General features: G+C 38.7%; 1 long non-coding RNA gene across 1 annotated transcript; it reads left to right on the top strand.

The window, feature by feature from the left end:
• Positions 1-225: 225 nt before the first annotated feature.
• LOC147757667 (uncharacterized) lies at positions 226-8,210 on the top strand. Its single transcript, XR_015321455.1, has 3 exons — positions 226-475; positions 2,495-2,777; positions 7,597-8,210. It is a non-coding gene; the product is annotated as an uncharacterized LOC147757667 (long non-coding RNA).
• Positions 8,211-8,750: the final 540 nt, after the last annotated feature.

Here is an 8,750-nt window from a genome sequence, read left to right as displayed (position 1 = left end):
GTATGCTTCAGCAGAGTAGCTAGGTGAAAACTGTAATCGATCAATAAAGAAAAGACGAGAAATTTTATTATATTTAACAAATCAACATTGAACATAAGATTTAAGGAAAACTGTATAGTAGACGATGCAGCTACGTTTGTTCTTCAGTTTCTGGCTTCCGCTGCGTCGGAGCAATGCGTCTTGCCGCAGAGTACAATTTGATAGGATCCCCGATATCGTTGGCGCAAGCGGACGTTAACTGCACACCAAAATGGTCTGGACAAAACGCGGTTCGTGTGTACAGCCAGACGCATCTTCGTTTTCACCGTCAAAGCTGCGGTTATAGAATATCTAATTTCCGTTAAATTTGGTAGTATCGATATTTGCTTTACTGTCTCTAATTCACTTCAACATTATGCTGTTATCCCATTAGATGGGGGACGCTAGCCGTTTTCGGTGTTTACCATCCAACGTTTGTGACAGCATCAGAGATATTGTATGTACCTATCTGTCCTTAAGAATTAAGATCTACTGCATGCAAAGGTTGGCATTATATAATACATATATTGGCTAATATTAACTTGGATAAATATCTAGACTAAAATTCCGCGGTGTTACTCGAACATACACCAATATTATGATCATCATCATCATTGTTTTTGCTATTATATTGGCGACAAGCAAGTGTCGTTTTTAGAATTGTATTTTAGTACGTGTGTATTACTAGGTATGAGTAACAAGGTAGGAACCAGACGGTCTTAAAAATCATTCCATCTGAGTAATTCCATCCAAATAAAAAAAAAAAAGGAACAGACAAGAACAAATGGTGCTTGCCTTTTTGGGATTCTCTTCGCGTGAGTTCATGGCCCTGTTGGGAACGGTTGCCAGAGTTCTTTGATTGAATATTTGATTTCAATGTATTGATACTATGGCCATGTTAGATCTTACTCTCAATACTAAAAGTGTTTATCGACGCTTGTGTCTCGCTTCGAACATTTCATGCTTACAACAAATGAATAAATATAAACTAACATCTATATCTTGACTGGCTCGTTATATGGCTGGCTCATGTGATCTGGGCAGTCATCGTAGGTGCCGCTTCTGGCCGGGAGGGCAGAAATTCGCCTTTACCACACAAGCGGACAAAATGATCCCAGTACATATTTCAAAAAGCTTATATCGTGTGGAATAAAATAAATGGGTGAATTTTTAAATTTATTTTTTCTAAATTTGCTGCAGTCGAATTATTTTTAAGAAATTATCAATGGATTTGACCCGTTTGATTGGCACATTGGCGACGTGCGTGTAGTCCGAAACGAGATGGGGAAATAGCAATAATTTGCACACTGTTTTTCAGAGCCAATTCAATCGGACTATTAACATTATAATTTATATGTGATCGTATTTATCTAAAATATGGTGCATGTCTCGATAGATTGAACGATTCAACATATTATGAAAGTTGCATCACACGATGCTACACGTTGTTGACAACAGCGATATCCGCCACGACAAATGTCAATCAATATACAATGCCCTAGTTCAACATATATATATATATATATCTATCTCAATTTTTACATGGCAGAGCTGCACTCTGAGGCCACTAATTCGTCCGATTTCTTCGTAAAACTACGAGCGATCGGATCCGGTTTTATAAATGAAGCGGCCCATATAGCCCCGGAGTGATCGTCTAATTTAACCCAGTGTAATGACTTTTCGAAAACGTAACTTACTTCAAGTTTACCTTTTAAAATGTATATTTTTTCACAGTACACCTTAATGTAACTTTTATTATTCCAACTCTAAGAAAAAAAAGCCTTTCTTTTTTTAGAATATTCCTTCTCCTCGCAACACAATGCAAACGTTTCGTGCAGAGTTTAACCGAGCTTTGATGTGTTTGGTTTGCCTAACTATATGAATATCTAATATACGATAGCTTTACTAATAAAGGAATAACATAATTCGGCAAGGTTGCTGCTTGCCTTCTTTCACTTCCCTACTAGTTTAATTTTATAGAATTGCATCTGATACTAATGATTAGAGCTAGATTATTTAACCTAACCTTTTCTCTCGGAATCTCTTTCGTAGCGCGAAACTATAAAGACAGGCAACGTTGCAGTAAAAAATTTCCCTTTCAAGGGAATTCGGCATTAGCAAGGTCTTTTTATTGACTAGACATAGTGAAAGTCTAGTCCCTTTCCGGACAACAAAAAAAACGAGGGCTAATAGAACCCCGAATTCGATCAGGTTCGCTTTCCCCTTAGTTCCCTCATGACAGGTCGCCTTTGAATCCTCTCTAACAAGGAAAGATTTATGCTCGATCCAGGAACGATCGCTGGCGTGCTCACGATTCAGATTATGTGCTTGTTGAACGTAAACAGAATCGCACTCTTAGTGTGAGATGTAGCGAAATAAACGTCATGTCAACTCGTTCTTTAGGAAAGGCAAAACCCCTATCTGCAAACTTTTGTAAATAGCTAAAATATTTAATGCTTGGGTATACGTCTTTTAGGAAAATGGTGCTTCAGTCTATGTTGCGTGACTAGGGTGATTGAGGACTTGGACATATTCTACATATAGCCTCCGGACGGCCTGAATTTTAACCCGTTCAAATACTGTGTATAGTGAGTGCATTATTAAACGAAGGTCGAACACATCGCAACAAAATGAAGTCGACTTGTTTACTGGTTCTGCAAAGAAGAAGTTTCTAAATTTACAACGGGAACAGGGTCTGTGAATGGTAAGGTCCCCAGTTAAAGCTGTTATGGAGATGACCGTTACAAATGGCTTTTCTGGTAAGTGTAAAGGGCTTCGTCGAAACGTCTGTTTCTGCCTAGATTCTGTCCCAGAAACATAATAACATTGTTCATTTCAACGCACCATCCTGTAGATTCTATACAAAGTGAAAATCAAAAACTACGGTAAAGGATACTTTTCAAGTACATAGTGCATGGAATGGTTTATTTTTTTGGAATAGAACAGAATTTAATATCACAAAGAGTTTTCCAGTAGTTTACCAGCAATAATTATCAAGGTGATGACGGTGCATAAAGTAGCAAGCATTGAATTAACGTAACATAAAAAAAAATTAATTAACGAGCCGTTTTAGCATGTAGTTGAATGATAGGCCTATCTACGACGGTTTCCACTAGGCGAAGACAAGTAACCTTATAGCATCTACAAACTTGCGCTTACGATTCACAAATGCTGCTAAGATGTACAAGATTTACCACAAGCATTAAAATCAGGGAAAACCAAATATTTTCAAATTACACAGCTTAATATCATATATAAGTTGCAAAATTATGTTTATTTATGTTGACGACATGAATTATCTTCCGATTGGCTAGTTTATTGTAACAACGTATAGCAGCCGCAGTGAGCTTCATCCAAGAGAATCCGCTTCGCTAAAGCCTCAGTATTATCTGAGAAGAACAATCCAATCAAACACAGTCATCGGGCTCTTGTCGATAGCTATAAGTCGCATAGATCATTTTGACTCAATGAGAAATAATTACATTGGCTAGTAGCACAGTTGGCACATCCGAAAGGATGATTTCCTACAAAAGCTTCAATTTTGAAGAAATCTATTTTACGTAGTGAAGGCATGGCCGAACATCAACGCTGCCAGGAGACTAATTGTTGCTACAGAGTGAACGTACTCTCAAAGTTGGATGAGTTGCATCTGTTTCAGGTCTCTCAAGGGGGTGGACGAGGAGACGTGTCAGGCCCAACTCAAGTAAACTTTTCACTGCTATCGGCCCCGAGGGTTTTGTATGAGTAAGGAGAACTCTATCGTGTCTGGTCTTGCATTTGTCAGCAAACCCGCTGTAACTCTGCTACTCACTTTACTGTAATATCATGTACAAAATAGGTCTAATTCGTTGAAATCTATTTTCCAAAGCAAACTGATTTCCGTGCAGTTACATCTCTGCTCTATAAAGCGGCCAATCTTTAAATCGACAATGCCATTACAAGCTATCTTTAATGTTCAGGTTGGAAAACGGTCCATTAAACAAGCAAGAATTCTTTACTGGGCAATCTGTTTGCATTCAAAGTAGCTTGCCCAACAAATTTAATCGGACCAAACTTATTGGACATCAGTACTCAATAAATGGGCTACCGATTTCATCTGTAAAAACTTAAAATTTTGAGACTTTCAGTTTTTTGAGCCTGATTTTTTATGGCCACATGCTACGTCCAGCTGTTCCCTGGAGAGAAAGCTTTGTGACTGGATAAATTTGCTATATGTTGTAAATTCATACTGTGCATCTCAACGCCTGGACTAAATGCTATGCCGCCTACACCTCATTTATTTTGTCATTTCCATTGTGTACATATGTACCGACTGTACGGTATGTGAACACAGCCTAATTACATTATTGAAAATCCATTCAAACATTATAATGGTTTCTATAGTGTAAAACTCAGTACCTCAATAATTCCTAATTACCCAGGGCGGTATTCAGGGATTCAAGCCGAATTACGGGATGTTTCTGAAATATGAAGTCTATCTTTCGCTAGAGAGGAGGAGAAAACAACTTCAAGAGCCCCTAGAACGCGGTTTAACAAAAATCGTTCTGCATGATTTTGCTGCTAAGAGTGAAGCTTATGTGAACGTGGCTACCCTGCGTGTAATGGTATGGTAATCATGGCTTAGATTAACAAAGTGTAAATGTGCGCATTTTTAAAAAAAACTGCTGTTTCGTTTTGTAGCCATTTTGTTACTTAATCAAGCACGCTTGATGTAGTAGCATTTTTAATCAACTGTTGACGCTCAAATAAGGGTGCTTTACAATTCGATAAAGCTGATTTTTTCGCCTTGAAATAAGAGCATTAGGAAGCCTTCTCTAAAATGGCAATACCTGCATTAACGTCTGCTCGAAAATTTCACCTACCTGTCTATTTCGACAGGTTTCTTGACGTCAGCATTTCAAAATTAACGAACGAGTATCGTACGCTCGCTCTTTATATACGTCCTTACAATAAAAAATCCAAAGTTAATAAGTTGAACTATCACAACGGCAAAATAACAGGTACACCGATTACTCGAAATGGTGTATTCTCATAAACAGGTAATACGATGCCAGTATCGAAATAGCTACCCTAATCCTAATTTTGGACTGATATGACCTGATCGCGCGACTAGTCTTAGATATACACACACACACACAAATGTATTTTCAAAAACATATATCATTCTTTTTCTTTTTTTGGTACCGGATATCTGTGCTAACAATTCTTCAAATCTTGGAAGCGATCTTTGGTCGCATCGATAACAAAGCGAACCAGAGAACCATATGTAACTTCAATCATACTTCACCCCTGAGTCGTATCGAATAAAAGAGCACAGTCTTAACTCTGTGTCATCTATTGTAATGGTAATTTCGTAGAACTTCGAGAAGATATAGAAATACTAAATCTTGTTATTTGTTGTAAAAACAGTTGTTATTTGTTCCTTATTTACTGGAATTTAAGACTAATACAAATAGACAACTAAACGGCATAAGCCTCTTCAAGCGTAGGCGGCCTTCGCAACCGGAACTTTAAGCAACAGTACAATGCCCTGCTTTTATTTATGGATAGCAAGCAGTACTTATGTGGCATCCCTTCGCTGTCGGCCATTCGTAGGATTACCTTTTTTTTCTAGTTTCTATAAAGTGTCGTAGGTGAATGTTTGACTTAATGCTCGCCGATACGACGTCAGTTGTCCACGCTTAACAAATCGACGCATACACGCAGGTCTTCTCACTGCAAAGCGGTGATAGAGTCTATGTAGTTTTAATGCTTACACATGGACCGGTAACCCTTCAGATCTATTTCTGATTTAGCAGTTAAGAGCTCGATTTTTAAGTTCGGCTCCTTACCCAGATGTTGTTTCAAATGCCTCTTTTTGCATCGACTAAGATGTCTTACCTTTGAGTGTGGATCTCTGTTTATGCCACGCACATATATGTAAGGGTTCAATATATTTATGAAGTGCACGGAAAATTTAAAAGCCATATAGGGCCGCAAAAATACACTGAACCCCTGACATTACTTCGGAGAGGGTAACCTTGATTATATATATTATACACAGTATTGATATTAACCGATTTAATTTACAAGGTAGTGCTACGTAATACCCTTTACGTTACACTTTTCACAAATATAGATCAAAGGCTTTTCGAGCCTGCGTCAGGGAACCTATAAATAGGACGAGACTAAGGGTTATGTGGAGTACATGATTGTTACGATGGTGGGTTGTGTTGTATCAATTCTCGACGAAGATAACTGGGTACCTTGTATTTGCAGACGTTCCACAAAGCTCAGCTGCAGATATTTTCTTTTAGGACCCCATTTAACCGATTATATCCAATATATGTGAATTTGAGTGCTCAAACGGTATTATCGTTGTATTTAGGAGAAAGTAAAAGAAAACGAAAAGAGATTTTTTTTGCGAGATGGCTGTCGGTAGATAGGCCAAATAACACGCAAACAGAATACAAAATAATATCTCGGTACAGCGCATATGGGTCAGTGATCGTACAGATTCCTACTCACGTTCGAATATGAGCAAATTCAATCGTTGACAGTAGATTAAAGCCATAAATGCGATCGAACTTTATGCGAAGGTGGCTAGGAGTCTTTTTATTGACCGCATAACACTTGCGATGTGACTTTGCCAAAATATGGAGAAGAAAAGGCCGACATCGATCATTGCTCGAGGTGACGCCTTATCCGCGGTATATAATAGGCAACTAATAATCCTCGTAGCGCCTATGTGAAACTATTTCTTTCTATTTGAAGCCCCTAGGCAAATTCATTCGACTTTTACCTACTGGCTATTTTGGGCGAGATCTGAGTGGAAACGATCCCGGTATAAAATTTCAATTACAACCTCTTAGCAATATACTTCGTATCAGCAGGTAATAAATCTACTTGGACTCCCCCAGATAGGTGTACTAATGAAAAACATGTAAAGCTATAACTGGGTTGGGGATGGAGATAGCGTATATATCTTGGACGCATAACCGTGCCTTCAACAAGTTAGTCAAAGGTACTCATTAGATCAATATCAATGAACATACTGGTCATTTGTAGTGTCCTGATTAAGGCTAAACATTATAATTATTGGAAAAATAATTATGACTTTATTCAAATATTGTATGGCAAGCAAGATTATTCGTCCTTCTATGTGACTATGCAAATCACGTTCCTGCTCGCAGCACTGCCGAACGGCATATTAACATTAATCCCTCTGAAGTGTATTCATGAAAAGCTCTACTATGATATAAACAACCGAGATTCAACAGTATACCTGTTATCAAACGAAGTTCTGCACAATACGTGGACGACTCGTGGCCTTGTACCGAGGCTACGTGCACACTTTGTGACAACAAAGAAAGTGGTTCATATTGACGGTTGCTTCGTATTATAGTTTATCGCTCGATAAAGCGAATTAATTATAGCGTTGAGTGACTATAAGTTCATAAATACGTGGCAGGCACATGTCTGTGTACCATGTCGTCCCTTTCCCTCTGTGCACGTGAATAAACAACAATTAGAAGACTATCGCGGAATAAACGTTTGCGACGGAACGTTACAGTTTAAAGCTACGTTTATTTTTTGCAGGTAGGCGGTTAATCACGATAACATTCCGTAAGTGTTGCATAGAAGATAAACGATACTTCTCGCCGACCGATACAACTAGGACGCGTCTGATCAAGAAATTTGGCCCACGGGCAGATGAAAAAAAGGACAGAGAGACCACGAACCAAATGACCAGGACGTAAGATAGCTAGAGCAGGAAACATATATATGCCGATTCATCGACCTCAATGATGCCGAGCTCGACAACTTACCCTTAGAAGTTCATCTCGCACGGCCATGTGAAGAAAAATGTGTATTACATCGCAGCTAAAATCTCGAATACTGTAGTCCTTTTTGGTCTAATTATTACTAGAAGGCCACGACTCAGGATTACGCGAAATGGTCGAGCCACGCCGGAATTCTGTGAGAAGATGTTTAGCTGACACTTTTTACCCATGCGCCGTGCAAATTAAGCCCTGTGGGCTGAACAAAAACACAAACTTCCATTTTCTCATTTCTGTCTCCTTTTTAGAAGAATTCAAATAGAACGTGAACTTTTGCCGAATCCCATGGAGTTACGACTGTTGTGGTCATTGAAACGATTTTATTTGTTTGTATCAGAATATCCTGTAGTATGATATAAATGATAACAGAGTGTGCAATTCAATCTGTTTCTTTATGCAAAAATTTGCGTATCTTCAGTTACTTTAGTAGATGTTAAGCGCAACACCCCCCAGTTGTCCGGAGATTTTTAATAACATCTAGTGCATGACAATTGGCAAGAAATGGTTGACAGATTGGAACTTTTTGCCACAGCGACCTCAAGGAGAGTACTTTGCTTTCCAATTCAAGAAAAGACAACTGCTAGTTAAGTAAATTTCAATTTGTTCTCGATTCATATTCAGTTCTCGATTTGGTTGGGTGTAGCTCTTATTTTTGCAGGGGTTGGGAGGCGAGAAGTCGGAAACACGGAGGAAGAACCATTTGGGTAGCTTCACTGGAAAATTCTTGTACTCTTATAAACGATGCCTAGCAAATTCCCAGCTACTAGAGGCGATATGATACTATTAGATAGCTTCTCGTTGACGAAACTATGCGACTTAATTTTTGGCCCAGATATTTTGTTTCTGAACCCCCTAGAGCCAGCGCTGCAGCTAACGACTCGACGTAGCGCTGACAGTGCAACCCAATTCCGT

This window comes from Varroa destructor, unplaced genomic scaffold (assembly GCF_002443255.2).
Source record: "Varroa destructor unplaced genomic scaffold, Vdes_3.0 BEIS01000002.1, whole genome shotgun sequence".
NCBI lineage: Eukaryota > Metazoa > Arthropoda > Arachnida > Mesostigmata > Varroidae > Varroa > Varroa destructor.
Note: the sequence above shows the minus strand (reverse complement) of the source record. Positions and strands in the feature narration are given on the sequence as shown.